The 19,720-nt window shown below is 42.2% G+C and overlaps 1 protein-coding gene and 1 pseudogene across 2 annotated transcripts in view; one reads left to right on the forward strand and one right to left on the reverse strand.

Annotated features, from left to right (window-relative positions):
* PRKCA (protein kinase C alpha) overlaps positions 1 to 19,720 on the forward strand; it is a 439,560-nt gene that overhangs the window by 291,749 nt on the left and 128,091 nt on the right. The window lies entirely within an intron of this gene.
* LOC111820169 (60S ribosomal protein L10-like) lies at positions 13,821 to 15,774 on the reverse strand (annotated as a pseudogene).

Genomic DNA, 19,720 nt, shown 5'->3' on the forward strand with positions numbered 1-19,720 from the left:
CAAAGCAGCATTTCCCCAGAGGCCATTTGAGTAAATGTGGAGTTTGCACAGAAGGGGTTGGCATTATAGGTAAACTGCATTTCGAGAGAAGAATCCGTGGAGGTTCAGTGTCGAGACTCCATGAGCATCTTCTAGGGACTCAGTTATTTAACAGATAGATGCCCAGCACGGCTCTGGGTCTTGGGTGGAGGGTAAGGTCTGGTACATAGAGGAAGGAAATCTCAGCTTCATGGACATAGGCAGCAATCAGGAGACAAGATAGCTGCATGGAGACGTAACATGAGCTGTAAGGCTGATGGAAGGGATGCCGAGTAAGGACGACTTTGCTGTGAAATAGAGGCGGTCGGTCAGAAGAGCTACCTCTGTGCTCCAGCAGCGCTCAGCTACTTCGTTGGTCTCCTGGCTCTTCTTGACTTTCCACAGGCTACAAGTCATTCTCTGTTATGCCACCTGTTTTATCTTCTTCGTAGCACTTATTCTTGGATATAAAGAGGGCTTGCTTAGGGGTATGTGTGTTGTGTTTCCAAGGGAGAGGGGGAGATCTCTATTAGAACGGAAGTCCAATGAGTGCAAGGGTCTTTGTTGGCTTGTTTCCCGCCGACCCGCCAGGATTAAGACAGATAAATAACAAATGGGAATTAACATGATGCAGACACCGAAATCAGATGGCTGTGTGTTTCTCCAGCTCATCACCAATTTGTTCTCATTTTACTGATCAGACCCAGACCATAGCCTAATGTCGTAGTGGTCAGTTCTGTTGTCCAGTTCTTATTTGCCCTCAAAAGATTTTCTTCTCTTTAATATACATACGTATATTTATACATATGAATATACACATACACATAGATATTTTTACATCATATAATCAGTCATTGGTTTGTGAGGGAAACAAATAACAATGAGGTTCTGGTCTTTCTTTTCTACGCCACTCAATTTTTTCCAAACATGATTCACACTAGTTTAAAACAAACAGTGCTGCTGGATTTAAGTGTTATTCTTTAAATTTAAACTGCTGCTTATCGGTGGCAAAGGGAAAAAGTATTCAACAAATGATACTTGGAATAAACTCATCAGTAATTTGGGAGAATAATGAATTAACACTGATTTCATACCATACATGGAAATAAATTTCAGGGAGATAAAAGGGTTAAATATAATAGACAACGCTAAACAAAAGGAAAACCATGAGATAGCAGAATGAAAGAAATTCCATAAAGAGTTCGAGGAGCCCTGGTGGCGCAGAGGTTAAGCGCTCACCTGGGAACCAAAAGATTGGCAGTTCAACGCCCCGCCCCCAGTGGCTCCTCAAGAGAAAAGACCCAGCAGTGTGCTCCTGTGATGATTACAGCCTTGGAAACCCTATGGGGCAGTTCTGCTCTGTCTTATAGGGTTGTTGTGAGTCAGAATCAGAAATGGCACGCAATAACAACAATAAAGAGTTCATACAAATTTATAAGGAAAACACTAAGACCCTGGTAGTTAAACTTTCAAAAGAACTGAAAAAGAAAGCTCACCATAGAGGCCATATAATGAATCAACAGACAAAGGGAAAAGTACTCTGGTACTCTAACAAAGATATTAAAGTTAGAAAAATGAAGTATCATTTCTCATGTATTTAATTAGCCATTTTTTTTAAATGAATAGTATCAGTGCTGGTACAGAGAATATATAAAAGCAGTTGCTTTGGAATGCGGCCCAGTTTTTCTTGGATACATGGAGTCTGATCCCCAAATATAAGAGTTGTTTGGGATGACCACAGAATCAAGCAGGTCTCACTTCTGGATTTATATTTAATACAGTGGATATTGTCATTTGATTGCACATACTCTCCAGTGAATAGAAGGTAAAGGCAGTATTCTAAAATGGGAAAATCCATCATCTGTATGGGTAGATGGCTGGTCCCTGAGGTTCCTTCCATTTTTAGGATTTTAGGATTTTGTGATCTCAGGGCAAAAGTATAGCATGGTCTTTCTCGCTAAGGCTCTTTGTGTTGTAGTTAGGCAGGTAAACAATTCGTTTTTGAATGCAGCCACCTATAAGAATGGAGTGGTTTCATTAGAATAGTTTCACTCCATCAGAAAGTTGGGTTAATTTGAAAGCTCAGACGATCATAGAACCTTCTGAGTGGGTCGGGGTGGGCAATATACTTCAGAGCTTGGGTGGTGCCAGTTACTGCATCCACCCATTGGCATTGATTTCCATCAGCTGCTCTCAGAATGCATTGAAGCGCTTCAGTTGCTAGCATTTTGAGGTTTGGGTGCTGTGCAGTATTTCTCATGTATCTAATTATCACTCTGCTGCTAGTGGGGACTTCACTCTGCTTCCAAGAAAGCCGTTAGGAATGATCTGCATTTTACAATTCTAAATTCGGGAAAACTCTTTGGGAATTTCTCCAAAAGCTCGTACTGAGCACGGTTTTTTATCCTTGAAGGTCTGGGTCGGTGCTGAAATTGAAACAAGTAATATCAACTTCTTCGTCAGTGGCCTTTTGCACTATAAAGGGTACATACTGCACATAAACATACATTTTTGTTTCATAAATTTGACCTAAAATTACTCTACATGTGATGGCGTTTTTGTTTTGTACATTCTATGCTGATGGAATTTTGTTTCTGAAAGGAAAGTCAGGGGTTCTCCAGGCCTTTGGTTCCCGAACCTGACTCTTTAGAGTAAAAAAAAAAAACCACACAATAATTCACCAGTTCCATTAAACACCTGATGGATCAGAGGCCCACTGGGTATGGCCCAGGAATCTGTTGTCTTAAAAAGCTCTCCAGCAGCGGTGTAGGGGCAGAGGGAAGAGCATAGGGGTACATTTGCTGAATCAAAATTGGACAGGAGTTGATCATTGTTTAAGCTGGTAATGGGTATTTGGGGATTCATTGTTTACTTTTCTCATGTTTGCAATTTTCCATAATGAAAAGATTTGTTTAAAAAAAAAAAGCTTCCCAGGTGATCTTGACAATCAGCCAGGTTTGGGATGCACAATCTACTTCTCACTTAACAGGTGAGAAAATGAAGGCTCTAAAAAGGTAAATAATATGCCCAGAGTCACACATTTCATTTGTGGGATGTAGAACATACATTTCTGCCCCACAGGCCTGAGCACTTTACTCCACGTTGCTGCCTCCCTGTCTAATCATTCTGCCGACTTTCTTAGAACTTAAAAGGCCATTGTGAAATCCAATTTGTATGACTTCGGTATTTTTTTTAAAACACAGATTTGCTTCCTCCTTTGCAGATTTCCCTCAGTCTATGAGATGCATTGACAGTCATTGCATTGTGGTTGTTAGGTGCCATCGAGTCGACTCATAGCGACCCTAGGTGCAGCCGAACGAAACCCTGCCCAGTCTAGCGCCATCCTCACAATCGTTGGCTGTTTGAGCTCATTGTCGAAACCACTGTGTCACTCCATCTCATTAAGGGTCTTGCTCTTTTTCTCTGACCGTCTACTTTAGCAAGCATGACATCCTTCTCCAGGGACTGCTCCCTCATGATAACATGTCCAAAGTACGTGAGATGAAGTCTCTCCATCTTTGCTTCTAAGGAGTATTCTGGCTGTATTTCCAAGGCAGTTTTGTTAGTTTTTCTGGAAGTCCATGGTATATTCAGCACCATAATTCAGAGGCGTCAGTTCTTCTTTGCTCATCCTTATTCATCACGTTTGGCTGTAAGATCATTATTGGCTTTTCAAACACAGACTGTGGTGCTTCTACTTTGCTACTAGTTAGCATATGAATCCTGTGATAAAAGAACGAATGAAGGAATGAATGAATGAGTAGGTAAAGGTGCTGAAAAGTGCAGTGCGTATCTATGGTAAGTAATGTCTAATGAGCAGGACGTGGAGTACCTGGGTGGTGCAAACGATTAAGTGCTCGGCTACCAAAAGGTTGGTGGTTCAAAGCCACCCAGAGTCGCCTAGGAAGACTGGCCTGGCAATCTATTTACAACAAATCAGCCACTGAAAACCCTATGGAGCACAGTTTTACTCTGACACACACGAGGTCATGAGTTTGAATCGACTCCATGGCAACTGGTCAGAGGTTAATGACTAATGATGTTGACCATCTTTTCATATGCTTATTGCCCATTTGTATGTCTCTTTGGAAAAATGTCTGTTCAAATTCTTTGACCATTTTATAATTGGGTTATTTATCTTTTTATCGTTCAGTTGTAAAAGTACTTGTTTTATTTGAAGCATGCCTTAGGGTGTGAGTAGAGAAATGAATGGAAAAACAGCAAATGTTTTAAACCCTCAAGAAATATTGTGGACAGTTTTGATTGACTTATAACATAATTGCATGTAGCCTAATTTTAGGGGTCATTCTGGCGTTTGGGGAAATCTGACGTAGATGATACATAAATACATTAAATATAGTACCCATATAGAATCCTCAATCTTTTTACATCCTGTTAGGATAAGTACTAGGTTTTGGTGGGGGGGGTTGGGGGGTGGGGGAGTACTGAGTTAGCAGAGATAACTTGTTTACACTGAGAAAATTTTGATTTCTGTGAATTTCTTATATATAAATTCAGAATTCATATGTGCAATTAAGAATATTTCACTGATTTCTGCTGGAAGTTTTTTGTCTGTAGCTAAGTTGTATGGAAACTCGAGAGATAAGTATCTCATTTGTGGTATTGTGAATTTTTCCAGGGGAAGAAAACTTTTTTTTTTTTTTTTTTGGCAGACAGTTGAAGGAAATTATCTTTTCTGTCTTTAAATTGTCATAATTGGGCTTCTCCATCACAGACTTTTGAAACTATGGAGTATCTATAAAGCCATGTTTATTCATTTGACATTCTGAACATAAATATACTAAACTTGATTGTGTTAATTTCAGAAGAATAGCACATTAAGTTTAGAATTAGGCAAATAGAAGTTGCTGTTGTGTACAAGGATTGCTTATATTTTCAGAATGAAATCCAATCTTATCCCCAAATCTAATCAGCAGCTGTTTATTGGTGTATTTGACATGCAGCAACTTAACTTGTCTCACCTCAGTAACTAGGACACCATCAACAGATGAAGTGGAGCATTGACCGTTAATTAGAATTCTCAGCCGGCATCCTAGAGCTGGTGCGAGCTCCCAGGAGTTGAGTCAAGGACAACACAGCACTGGTCTTGAGGAACAGAAACCAGAGGCCACGTGCATAGCAATCTCCGTAGGAGAGATCGTTACTTTTCAGATGCACACAAATGGATCTCATTTTTATAAATACTTTCACAAACAAATGTACTTTGATATTCTAAATCTAGTCTTTTCTTTTTTTTTTTGGTACAACTTTCAAAATGATTGTATGTTTCTGTGTGTGTTGCCTCTGAAATAAAACAAAATAATCTGACCAAACACTTCTCAAACAATTTTCTGGCGCTTTTTTATGTTTCAAGAAGGGCTCGAAAAACTCCAGTTGGAAACTGATATTTTTGGAGTAGCTACCATGTGCTAGACACCTTCATGTGTATTAATTCTGCCATGTTTTCCTTTTATCCTAGCTTCTCATGTAATTGCAATATTACTAAATTTGTTGATGGGCTCTTAAAAACATTGCCATTTCCTACCTGTTACCATATCTATGTCTATTTCATGCAAAATATGTTAAGTTCCAACTGTGTCCGAGCTCTGCTTAACAGTGGATTAGGGATAGATTCTTAAACTACTTGGACCTCAGTTTCCTCGTCTGTAAAAAGGGGCAATAATTCATACCTTACAACATGGTGGTGACTAACAAATACTATGTTTGTCAAATGCTAAAAGTTCCAGAAAAGTCAATCTCAATTGTTATTATTTTTTTCTAGCTTTTTTGGAGTTGTGTGCATATTTTTGTTTTTGTATTTTGTTTGTTTGTTTTTTGTCATTGCTGCCAGGGAGACTTTAGGAATAGATGTACTGCAGACATCCCATTTTCCCATGAGATATGATTGTTCATAGGCATATCAGTTAACAATTGCATGCAGCTACATATATTAGAAATACCCCAAATTCTAGCAGCTTAAACAGGAGAGAATTCCTTAAAAGGAGTCTGGACGGAAGCAATCCAGGGTTTAGATAGCAGCTTCACAGTCATCGGGGATAAAGCTGTGCCTCTGTTGCACCATCTTAGCCTATGACTTCCACCTGCCAAGTTACCTCAGGTCTAGAATGGCTGCAGAAGCTCCAGCCATCATCTTTGTGTTGCATGCCACAGGGCAAAAAGGACACCTCTCCCAGCTGAGCAACCTCTCTTTAAGCAGCTTTCCAGGAAGTTCCACACAACCCTTCACTTGTATCTCTTTTGTCATATGCCCACGCTTAGCTGCAAGGAGGCTGGGAAATGTCACCTTTCACTTCAGGTCTCAGTGTGCCCCTAAATTGGGGTTCTGTTACGAAGGAAGGAAGGGGAGTGTATGCTGCAATGCAAGTATATTCTGTAGGTCTCTGAAGATAGTACTTTGGGATTGAGGAGTTGATTTGGGAAGTGAACCATATATGCAGCCCTGTTACTTGGGTGAAAACATACTGCTTTAGAACGACAGCCGTGCAAATCACGTATGTAACAACCCGTACATAGAGAACCATCTACACTCCAAGCCTGAAAGAACATCAGTTGTCTACATCTGCACTGGATCACATCCCACTGTAGCCTTCCAGGCCGCCATATGCACTAACTAGAAGAGTGAAGTAAAGTTTCATTAAAGCTGCCTCCAGTTCAGTTAAAGCATAACCATCAAAACCAGGGCATCACAGTGCGGTGAAGAGAGCACTACATTAGGGGTCACAGCCCTGGGGACAGTCCAGGGTTTAGGTGAAGTTCTCTGAAATCTCTTTCCTTGTGTCATGCTGGCCTCTGCATGTTGGGACAGGAGTTGGAGCTCCGGGGTCCCTCTCAGCTGCTTGGATTGCGCACCCAGTGGTTTACTTATAGGCTCAAAACCAAGAAAAGTTGCTCAACGCTTTGGTCAGCCATTTTGCTAACAAGTGAGGTTTTAGGCAATAAGCCATTCATCACTACTCTGAATCCTAATTCCAGATGGCAAGAAAAATAGACCTATCTTTTTCTAATTCGTAGCCCTTCCTGAGGGCCCAATTAGAAAGACTGGCTGGGCCCTCAGGACTCACCAGTCATTAAATGTCCATGAATGCCAGTTCTAGGAGGAATGAAATGAAAAATAAAAATATGCAGAAATCCATATATGGTGTGGAATTAGTTTAACACATTGTGTGTGTGTGTGTGTGTGTGTGTGTGTATGTGTGGGTCCTGGTATCCCTCTGCACCACCACCACCTCCTCAACCCCCATTATGATGACAGAAAGAACTTTGCACTTGCAACCATAAAACTTGGTTCCTAGTTCTGCCCGATGCTAACTAGCTGAATATCTTTGAGAAACTCTTCCTTCAAATGTAAAATGAGTGAGTTGCAATGAAGAGCCTTTGTAGAATTGAGATTTATTCACTCATTCATTTACTTAGTTCATTCTGTACTTGCTTATTGAGCATCCATTGGGCTCAGGTGCTGTGCTAAGCACTCAGGGTCCAACAGTGAATAAGGTGGATAACTAGGTGGAGCATAGGGCATTTTTAGGATAGTGAAACTGTCCTGCATTGTACTGTAGTGGTGGATACATGACATTAGGTATCTGTCAAAACCCATACAACTGAACAACACTAAGAGTGAACCTAATGTAAACTATGTTATTGTTGGGTGCTATTGAGTCTATTATGACTCATAGTGGCCTCGTGTAACAGAGTAGAACTGACATATAGGGTTTTTGTTTTTTGGTTTTTTTTTTGGCTGTAATCTTTATGGAAACAGATCGCGAGGTCTTTCTCCCAGAGAGATGCTGGGTGGGTTCAAACCACCAGCCTTTCGGTTAGCAGCCAAGTGTTTAACTGTTGCACCACCAGGGCTCCTTAATGTAAACTATGGACTTTATTTAATAATAGGAGTCCCTAGGTGGTACAAACAGTTAATGTGCTTGGCTACTAACCAAAAGTTTAAAAGTTTGAGTCCACCCAGAGGTACCTCAGAAGAAAGGCCTAGCAGTCTACTTCTGAAAAAATCAGCCATTGAACACTCTGTGGTCAGGTTTTACTCTGACACACATGAGGTCACAATGAGGTGAATTCAACTGATGGCAAATGATTTTAGTAAATAATAATGTATTGATATTAGTTCATCAGTTGTATCAAATGTACCACACCAGTGGAGGTTGTGAACAGTAGGGGAAACTGGGCAGGGGGAGAGGGAGTATATGAGAACTCTCCTTGTACTTTCTGCTCGTTTTTTTGTAAACCTAAGATGGCTCTAAAATTTAAAGTCTATTCGTTAAAAAAAAATAAGGTTGGTTGCATCCATCTCTGTGAATTAGGCATACACTGAGCTTGGAGACTTGGGCAGAGGCAAATCTGTCCCCAGCTATCAAAGCCCATTCCCAATATGGCGGAAACCACTGGGTGGAGTCTACACTTTAATAAGAAAGACAGATTTGCTCTGAGCTATCATCACACAGCTAATTAATTTGTTACAGTTGTCGTAAGTGCTGTAAATTCTGGAGAAAACAAACTGGGAAAAAAAGAGCGTATGGGAGGTTAGACAGTGAGGGGACAGAGAGGTGGGAGAGGGGGCGAGTGGTGGGAATAAGCTCTCAAGGGCAATGGGAAGCTACTAGAGGGTTAAAGATGAGGCCATGGCCATCTTTGTGGTGGGAGCAGGAATTCTTGCTTTCCCGTGGACTGGATGAGAATTGAGGGACAGGGACACAGAGCTGAGCAGCTCACAGTATTAAAAAAAAAAATCAAGTTCCTCATTTATAATTCTGAGGAACACAGCATTTATACAATACAGGCTCTGGAACAGTGACACAAAATGCATTATAACATGTCATTCTCTGTCTTTTCCTAATGAAAGATGTGAGGAGCCGAGATCAAAGGGGGCAGATGTTCAGGGAGCTGTTTCATCTCAGGGCCTGATGGGAACAGGGTGATTGGCTTTTTTAAATGGAATATCTGGTCAGTTTCATGTCTTTGGTCCTCCCCAGGTGTGGGCTGTTTTCCTTCATGTTTATAATCTGTTTTTGGGCTCTTTCCCTACTGGCTGGTTGGCTGGGATTGAAGCCAAACTTTGTTCTTCAGAAGAGCCTCGCCTGTCTGCCACCAGATGTCTCGAGTTGTTATCTGACTTATACCAGCTTTGCTGATATCAAAGGGAGAGGATTACGGGACATTGAGATCAAAACGGAGAGCAAATTTGCTGATGAACCAGGGAAAACAGGCCAAGTTTTGTCTCTCATGGGCCTCCTTCCATCCATCTCAGTGAATTATGTATGGACTGGTTTGGAGCTGCCTCCAGCTGCCAAAGCCCAGATCCAAACAATGAAGAAACCACAGGGCAGCTTCATGACTGTGGCCACAGATGGGCAAATCGTTCACCCTTATTCCTTAAAAACCATAGTGTAATTGGGTCAGCACTCCATAGAACCACTTGATTACCACCGGCCCTTCCTTTGTCAAATGAAGTTCTTGTAAAGAACATAAAGAACTTTTGGAATAAAGCACCTTCATGATTATCTAGGAGAGTAGGGCCTTGTTATGTTTCAATTAGAGCTAAGCTCTTATTAGAATTTTGAACTGATAATGGGGTTCTGTCAGGCCAAGAGGCAGCAGACTAATTTCTCGGGACATTTTCTGGTGCCAGAAATATGTTACAAAGTATGCTCACCTATTTGAGTAGGATCAGCAGAAGCAGGTGCCACCCTAATTTTTAAATTAAGGATACCATTATTCCTCTAGTACACTATGGCAAGGGTCTTGATCTGGAGATGGTGAGATTACTACCGTTAGCATTCATTCATCCATTTATTCTCATTCGTTTTTTCCTCCGGGTGTATGTATATTTTTTACTTTCCTACCTATACTCTCTAGATGCACATTTTACAAATATTCCATTTATGAAACAAATAGATCAACTATTTTTGGACCTATCATTATGATTTTTTTTTTAAGTAATGACTTTAAAATCATGATTTACAAAAAAAAACCAGAGGTACAGGTAATATCAGGTATAGTTTTGAGAAAGCTCTGAGGCATCGAGCAACTCTCTGGCTCTCAAAGGAAGATAAGTAGCAGATGTCAGGTAACAAGAAGTTACAGTATTAGAGACCTTACTCATGAATTTTAATTAAAGAATCTGTGACTCCAGAGATTTCATATTCTGGGAAATGCTCATATTCTGAACTACATGTCTGCGTGCTGTAGGGTTAGCCTAGGACACAGACTTTTGCTGATTATCTAAAGAGGAGAATTATAGCTAGGGTGGCTGTGTCCCATTTGCTCAGGAACAAATTATTTCTGCTTCTTTCCCTTCTTCCCTTCCTTCCTTCCATCCATCCATTTTACCCATCAATCATCATCATTTCTCTTTTGTTAATTTCTAGAACCTTTAGGCTTTCCCTGGGAAGTAGATGAGGAGGGGAACTATATGAATGAAGTTGATCCCATTGAACATAATTAGCCCCAGATATCACATACTTGTCTCTAAGCAACTGAGAAAGTAAGGCTTATGGATTTTTTTTTTCTTTTTAAATCTAGTCTTGGCAGTTTTTTCTGGTATTCGAAGTCAGTTGGAGGACTGAGGGTGTCTTAGTCATCTAATGCTGCTATAACAGAAATACCACAAGTGGATGGCTTTAACAAAGAGAAATTTATTTTCTCACAGTCTAGTAGGCTAGAAGTCCAAATTCAGGGCATCTGCTCCAGGGGGAGGCTTTCTCTGTCTGTTGGCTCTGGAGGAAAGTCCTTCTCATCATTCTTCCCTGGGACTAGGAGCTTCTCTGCACAGGACCCTGCAACTGAGTCCGTGAATTGTTAGATTTTGTAAGTCAGAGATGGACACAAAAGCAACCAACTGGAGTCTCTCTCCTCTCACCTTCTTCCCTATCATCTGTGAAAAGTATTCCAAATTGGTCTACAACTTTGGCGGGTCTACGCTCCGCCAAGTAACTGTAGGTTTGGGGAAGCCCTTAAGCCACATGTGTAGGCAAAAGCATTAAGAGCTTTTACCAGGGAGAGCAGTAGCTGGCTGCATCTAAGTAGGGCCATTGGGTTTTTTTCCCTGTAAGGAAGTGACAGTTGAAGGCCTGGCACTTTCACATTGCCACCAAAATTTTAGTGCAGCCGAGCAGATCCCTAAGCCGCGGAAGATGGTTCACTTCCTTTAATCAGCACTGCAGAACGAAAGAGCAGGAACCCAGGAATTTAAAGTGAGTTGCAGTAAAACCTGACCTGTGGTGGTGATCTCTCCTAGGACATGGTTTTCATTTTAATGTGGGAACTTGATATCGCCCAGAAAATAAAATGTCAAAGTAATACTTGTCCGGTGCTTAGCTTACTAAACTCTAGGGCACTGAACTTTCCCAGGAAACTGTTGATTTGTGAGCTTTTACCAGGGAGAGCAGTAGCTGGCTACATCTAAGTAGGGCTGTTCGGTGTTTTCCCTGTAAGGAAGTGACAGTTGAAGGCCTGGCACTTTCACATTGCCTATTTTCCCCATGGGAAGTTTTAAAAAAATATCCATTAAAGCTGGTTTGTATATGCAACAGAGGGGTATAATATGCCCCTCAAATGAATATCATTATCGCCATCCATGAAATGAGAACTTTTGAGAGATGGCCAGGCTGTGCAAATTTCTCAAAGCCATGGAGTTTGGCAGCGTTCAGCTGTGTTGAAACCAACTCCTTCTCTCTCTTCCACTCGGTATCTTAGGCAGAACCTCATTAAGCAGATGTGTTATGAAATTTATTATAGTTCCTTTTAGGGAGGAAAGGCAAGAAGGGATGTGGGAGTGAAGTTGCCTGTATAATGCCCAGAAAACTGATTTCTTTTTTAAATGCTTTCTTTTCTTTCCTAATCCCATGATGAGGTTATAAGGTAACAGAGAAGGAAGACTAGGTTGAGATGTCCATGGTTGTTACCTAGGAACAGCCCAAAACATCTAAGAAAACAAGCTTTTTGGGGTAATTTAAAAAAAAAATTCAATTCAGCCACAGTGGGACATTTTCCCTTAAATGGCCAGTGGAGTAAATGAGTACGCAGATCCATAAACTGTGTCCCGTACTGAATGGCTCATGCAGCTTTCAGAGAGCAACTTCCTCCATGAACCGTGTTGCCCTGTAACATAGCAGCAACAAGAGGATTTATCCATTCTGCTTTTTTCTAAGTCAGTGAAAACTTTGGGAAATGGGTAAAAGTCACAAACTGCTCTGCCTCTCATGGAACAGCCTCTATGGTACCTGTTTTCTGAGATTTTGGAAAATCCAGCTCCATCTCCCTCCTTTTGTAAACCAAAGTAGAATCCACATAACATAAAATTAACCATTTTAAAGACAATTCAGTGATATTTAATACATTCACAGCGTTGTGCAGCCACTACTTCTATCTAGTGCCAAAACATGTTCATCACCCCAAAAGGAAACTTGTAGCCATTAAGGAATCACTCCCCATTTTCCCCTCCCCTAGCGCCTGGAAACCACCAGTCTGCTTTCTGTCTCTATGGATTTACCTCTTCTGGATGTTTCATATAAACGGAACCATATAATATGCGACCTTTTGTGTCTGGCTTGTGTCACTTATAATGTTTTCAAGGACCATCGACCTTGTAGCATATATCGGTACTTTATTATTTTTTATGGCTATGTAATATTCCATTGTATAGATATACCACATTTTGTTTATCTCTTCATCAATTGATGGACACTTGAGTTGTTTCCACCTTTTGGCTATTGTGAATATTGCTGTAATGACCATCGTTGTACAAGTATCTGTTGGAGTCCTTGCTTTCAGTTCTTTTAGGTATATATCTAGGAGTGGGATTGTTGAGACATATGGTAATTCTGTGTTTAACTTCTTGAGGAATCACCCTCTTTAAGATAGTTGCCAAAATATTCCATCTCTGAAGAGGGAATAGAATCAGCTCTGGACCTGACAACGTTTGTTCTGTACGTAAATTCGCATGAGTTGGAGTCCACTCAACGGCCAGTAACAACGAGTACCTCCTAAGATGGCTATTCCACCTCGTGGGAGGAAGAAGGAAAAGGAAGCAACAAGGTGGGAGGGAAACAGGAAAACAGTTTTTTTCTAGAAGTGCCCCCACAGACTTGTGTTACATCTGACTGACCGGAGCTATGCCACGTGGTCACACGTAGCTGCAACAGAAGCTGGGAAAATTCATTTTGTTAGGTAGACATGTTGTGTTTCCAGCAAAATCAGAGATGTCTTAATAAGGCAGTGAAGAAGAATAGATTTCGGTCAGGGACCTACCAATGTCTGCTACTAGCAGGAACTCAGGTCCCAGTAAATGGAGGCTGAGTGGTTCTGAAAGCCAAAGTGGGCGAGTTTTCAGCAGCCCTGTTGATACTCTGAACGGCTTATGGCCTGTCCAGGTATCTTATTGTCAGCAGCCCCCAGGAATGTGCAAGCATTTACTGTACCTGGGGAGCCAGACTTTCTGCCAACCTCTTCCTTAATTATTCTGTGCATGTTTTGTAAGGGTAAATAGCTCTGTCTTGTAGTTAACAAAATAGCCTTGAGGCTTGGGATATGTTTTATCATGGAACATCTGAAAATAACTCAGCTCTGAAGTTCCATAATGAAGCTGTCCTCTGGCGATGGGGTAAAAATAAGTCTTTATCCATCCATCAGTGCAAGTTTAGCTAGGCTGTTTCAGTGACTTAGTTCTGCTTATCCCTCTGCTCCAAACAGATATTAACCCCGTATAGCCTGTCTACAGAGGAAATGGAAGTTCCCTGGAGAAAACTGAGGTAAATCTTGATATTCCACCAGAATGGAGGCTTCCTGCTGTCACAGGGATTTTGATTAATCGAACTGGCCCAGTCAGTGAAATCTTGGGAGTACAGGCTTCAGGGACCTAACAGAGCCAACTCAAGAGAATGGCCAGGTGTTTGTCTTACATGAAATAGCATTTTTTTTTTTTTTGGACAGGAAGTTCAGTTAATTGGTGAGTGCAGGTCAGGCGGGGCAGTGCTACAAGGCCCTCATGAGTGCCGGGCCTGCCACTTGTCCAATAGGCTACAATTGGGGATGTATTTGACTCCACAACCATCTGGGAAGAGGCGCTTTTCAGCCGCCATGTCTTCAAACTCATCAGCATTTAACTTGGCCGTGCATAGGGCCTCACTCACATGCTCCTTGTTTTGAAGCTTGGTATGGATGGACATGATGACTTGGCCAGTGTGGACTCTCGCCACTGTACCCTGGGGTTTTCCAAAATCATCTCACATACCTGTCTGGAGCCTGTCAGCCCCAGCACAGGACAACATCTTGTTGATGCGGATGACATGGAAGGGATAGAGCCACACTCAGATGTGAAAGCCATCTTTGCGACAACTTTTCACCATGTACTTGTTGGCACAAATACGTGCAGCCTCCAGGGCTTCTGAGGAGAGCTGCTCATATTCATCAGACACCATGTGGCTATAGAGTGGGAACTCATCCACTTTAGCCTTCTTCCGACCCAGATCAACGATGTAGATCTTGGCATCAGGGACACCTCTGCAGAAGAGAGATGTTGGGTAGGGCTTGTTCTTACAATACAGATAACACCAGGCAGGGTTGCAGCCCATGGCGACACCAGAATCTTTGCGGCATACCAAAGGAAAAGAGCAAATAGCATTTTCTTGTTGATACTGTAAGATTTGGAATTTGGATGTGCCTATAAATATACCTGTTTGAAGCTAATCAAAATGATGATTTTATCTATTGAAGCAGTTAAAGATGTGGTTATTTCTTCTCCAAGGACCTGCAAACCCCATTTCCTCCTATTCTTTATGCTTAAGGACATACTGTGCTCTAAATTTACTATTTTGTAACATCTGGCATTGTTAATGAAATCATACCGCCTGTTTTGACCACTAAGTATTCAAGAGGATCATTTGCTTCATTTAGGAAGAAGGCGTCTTTCACATCTTTATTAGAACCAGCTTTCTTTACAAAGTCTGTGTTTCTTGTGGTGGGAGTTACATGAAAATGATGTTGAAGTAAGTGTGCCACTGATGCAATAGGATGCAGTTTTCAGGGCAGATGCACGGGCTCTGACGTGTAGCTGCTCTGGTGTTTGCATTCCTGCGTTTTCTTGGAAACTGTCCCAGGAGAATGGCAAGTAAGGCTAAGAGTTACTACCTCCTGGCTGCCTAGAGGCTCCAGGTGTAATCAAGAAAATCTCATTTGAAGCAATATGTTTGGCTGTGTCAGAATTACTTCTGATCCTCAGATGTGTTTGCAGTGTTAAACCCCACCTGAGATTTGCAACTAGTATTCGGAGAGCCGACATTAAGAAAAAGCTCTTTAAAAATAAGTTTAATAAAAAGCATAATGACACACCAGTGGTCTTCCGCGGGCTCTTCATGAGCACTGAGTTATTCCTCGTCAGTTGCATGCAAACAATGGCCATCTCCATCTGTCACCTGAGAAATGAGATAAACAGTAACGGAAGAAAGCCAATTACAAACAAATATGTTCACCACCAAAATTTTAGTGCAGCCGAGCAGATCCCTAGGCCGCAGAAGATGGCTCACTTCCTTTAATCAGCACTAGAGAACGAAAGAGCAGGAACCCAGGCATTTAAAGTGAGTCACAATAATACTTGACCTGTGGTGGTGATCTCTCCTAGGACACGGTTTTTATTTTAATGTGGGAACTTGATATCGCCCAGAAAATAAAATGTCAAAGTAATACTTGTCCGGTGTTTAGCTTACTAAACTCTAGGGCACTGAACTTTCCCAGGAAACTGTTGATTTGTGAGAAAGCCTAATGCCAGGACTAGAACCAGGAACTCTGTTGCATGCTCAGCCTTGTCTTCCTGTTTCCTGCGTGACTGGCAGTAAGGCTCACAGGAAAAAGTTCTGCCTTTCCTATCTCCTTATGGTGGAATGGGGCCACACCCCATTCCTTTGGTAGGAGCAGTTGAAATACTCCCTCTTTCCACCAGAAAATCTGTATCATCATGGTAGCAGTATAAATGCACAAGCGAAATCAGATAAAAATTCTAGATTTTTCCTAAACTGGTAACAATGTAACTGTTCCTTGATTTATTCCATCCTTAAGTATCAACCATAGCCAGATCTTTTGGGGCTAAATGTGAGGTTGGCTTTGAAAAAGAGATGTCAGGAGGTCTGTTGAGAAACCTTGGGTGGTTAATTTGCAAGGTAACTTCATTTAATGATCTGCCACCCACCAGATAGTAGGTTGAAAGCTACAGCCTGGGTTAAGTTCCACTGTTGTCATCCTTTTCAGCAGACTTGTATTGTGCTCCTTCCTTCTGCGAGTTACTCTTCCCTGGGTTTGGGAGCCCAAGAAGTATGAGATACATCTCTGATCTCCAAGAGTATACGGTCCATTGGGAAGGAATACAGGGTTCTTTCATTCTACAGATGTTCGTGAAGAGCCCGCTGAATGTCAGTTCTGAGCACTGAAGGTTCAGCAGTGGACAAGGCAGACAAGATCCCTCTACTCATGGAATTTGCATTCAAAACAGAAAAAAGGCAGAAATTAAACAAGTAAAAACTAAATATGAAAGATAATTTCAGGTTAGGCGACATGGAGAGATACATTAAGCTAATGGGATACAGAGGACCAAGAGAGCTTGTTTAGATGGGGGTGCCAGGGAAGACCTCCCTGGGGGGATGAACAGCTGAGCTGAGCCCTGAATGACAACAAGCTTCCATATGAAGAGCTGGGGTGCCTGACTCCCCTGGTTCCAGGCAGAGGGATGGCAAGTGCAAGGTGGGGACAAACCAAGGATGTATTGAGAAAACAGATAAATAACAAAGATCCTTTCATAAACGCTCAGAAAAAGGTAGGTGGACCAGCGCTGGCTATGAAACAAAGGGGGAAAACTGTGGGTGGAGGCAATTAGAGAAGGCCTCAGGAAAGAGAAAAAAGACGGGCTCTCCAAATACGGGAGTCTAGTGAGCAAAGACACCAGACAAGTGAGTTGATAAGGAATGCTGTGGTAGAAAAGGAAGCTGGACAATTAGATTTGGCCAGATTGTGGCTGGACTAAGTGGGTAGCGGGGAGCCACTTGAGGCTTTTGAGCAAGGGAGTGATGTATGCCAGGCAGTGAATCATGAAGAGTAATCTGGCCAGGACAGGCTGTGGAGTGGGGAAGGAAGCCACAGATAACATGGCTATGAGGCCAGGTTTAGGATGGTGAAGTGGGGTTAGCATGCAAGGGCCAGTTCAAAAGAGATACCCAACCACTGATTAACAGTCTATTCTCTCCAGTTTGGAGCTCCGGTGGCACAGTAGTTAAGAGCTTGGTTGTTAACCAAAAGGTCAGCAGTTCAAAGCCACTAGCTGCCCCTTAGAAACCCTATGGAGCAGTTCTACTCTGTCCTATAGGGTTGCTGTGAGTCAGAATCGACTCAATGGCAGCGAGTTTGGTTTGGCTTGGTTTTCTATCCAGTTATTTCAAGAAAGTCTGATACTCTCTCCCAGTCTGTCTTGGCCATAATGGTACTTTTGGGGAGCAGTGGGGGAAAGGATCATAGATGAGCAGACAAGGAGGTGTCTCGGGAAGTGTGTTCTCAAATTGCATTGTCCAGTACAGTAGCCACTAGGTGGCTGTGGCTATTTAAATTTAAATGAATTAAAAGTAAGTGAAATTAAAAATTCAGTTCCTCTATAGAAGTCACCGCATTTCAAGTGCTCAGTAGCCACATGTGGCTTACTATTGTGTGCCACTGAATGAATTCCAGCTCATACTGACCCCATGTGACAGAGTAGAACCGCCCCATAGGATTTCCTAGGGAAGGAGCCCTAGTGGCCCAGTGGTTAAGCACTTGGCTACTAACCGAAAGGTCAGTGGTTTGAACCCACCAGCTGCTCTGAGGCAGAAGGATGTGGCAATGTGCTTCCATAAAAGATTTACAAACTTGGGAACTCTATGAGGCAGTTCTCTTCTGTCCTGTAGGGTTGCTATGAGCTGGAATTGACTCGACAGCAACAGGTTTGGGTTTTTGTTTTTTTTTTTAATCTTAATCACTGCGCCACCAGGGCTCCTTCACTTGTGGCTTACCTGTTACTGTCAAGTCGATTCCGACTCATAGTGACCCTATAGGACAGAGTAGAACTGCCCCATAGGGTTTCCAAAGAGTGGCTGGGGGATTCGAACTGCTGAGCTTTTGGTTAGCAGCCAAGCTCTTAACCACTGCTCCACCAGGGCTCCTCCCACGTGGCTAGTGGCTGCTATATTGGACAGTGCAGATATAAAACATTCCCATCATTGCAGAAAGTTCTGTGAAAGCACTGTGCTAGATCATTACTTTTTCTGATGAGTAAACCCTTCATCATTCCATGCATGGTGAGCAGGACTCCCATGGTGTTATGTATCACAGACTACCGGCCCTGCTGACACTTCTGTTTATACAGAACGTATCCACTTATGGATACCACTTAGGTTCTTTGTGAAATGATACTGGCTGTGGGCCTGACAAAGAATAATAGAAAAGTCACTTTCCAGAAAGAACAAAATGTTTGAGGTGTACGTATTATAGAGGCTGAATAAAATTCCAGCCTGATTTAACTCCTTTGGGGTAACTGCTCTAAAGGAGAGGAGTGCACACGCTCTAAAATACACATTCATCCAAAGGGCAGTGACCTCGGGACTAGGCTCTCCTCTCGGTGCTGACACATTGTAAAACTCCTTTGACTCGCACCCTTGATGTCATTCTATTCCCCTCTAGTGGAGTTAAAGGGTATCTGTCTTTCTACTCCACCTTGGAGATTTTGTGATAATAGGAGCGGAAAACTAGAGATACTGGAGGTAGAGGATACCATTATCGTTTATTTCCATATCACAATTTCCATTTTATCTCTTTTCCTCTTCTGGGATTGGGATTGGCAAAATAGCCTTTTACTCTATGTCTGTTTGAGTTACTTGAAAAAGAACTGAGTTTTGGCATCTGTAATATATATCATTGTTCAGCCTGATCCCAGAATGAGCCTGATTGCCCGATATACCACTGTGACCTTCCTCCGGTAGAACATCTCATATGGGGACCGTGGTGGTTCAGTGGTAGAATTCTAGCTTTCCATGCAGGAAACCCGGGTTCATTTCCCAGCTAATGCACCTCATACATAGCCAGCACCTGTCCATCAGTGGAGGCTTGCATGTTGCTATGATGTTGAACTGGTTTCAGCAGAACTTCCAGACTAAGATGGACTAGGAAGAAAGCCTGGCGATCTCCTTCCAAAAATCAACCAATGAAAACCCTACGGATCACAACAGTCCGATCCCCAGCTGCTCGTGGGATGGTGCAGGATCAGGCAGCATTTTGTTGTGTTGTGCATGGGGTCACCGTGAGTCAGGGGCAGCTAATAACAACATGTCTAGCACAGGGCTGGGCCCGTAGTAGGTGATTGATGTGCATTTGTTCACCAGCTGAGTCTAGAGGTTTAGGTTGATGTCCTGATTTTACCACTTACTAATCATGCGGTCCTGAGCCTTAGTTTCTTCATCTTTAAATTGGGTTCTGTCCTTCTTTGACCTCCCATGGCAATATCACAGGATAGAAGGAGATAAAAAACTAAGGTGGACTCTGTAAATGGATCTGACCTCATTTTCCCCCTCCACCCTCCTGACAGCATCCTATTTGAGAGAACAGATAGGCAGGTAAACTGGAAATAGGTTTTCAACCCCCACCTCCCGTGTGCAGGTGGAGGGCT

Source organism: Trichechus manatus, unplaced genomic scaffold, assembly GCF_000243295.1.
Source record: "Trichechus manatus latirostris isolate Lorelei unplaced genomic scaffold, TriManLat1.0 scaffold00028, whole genome shotgun sequence".
NCBI lineage: Eukaryota > Metazoa > Chordata > Mammalia > Sirenia > Trichechidae > Trichechus > Trichechus manatus.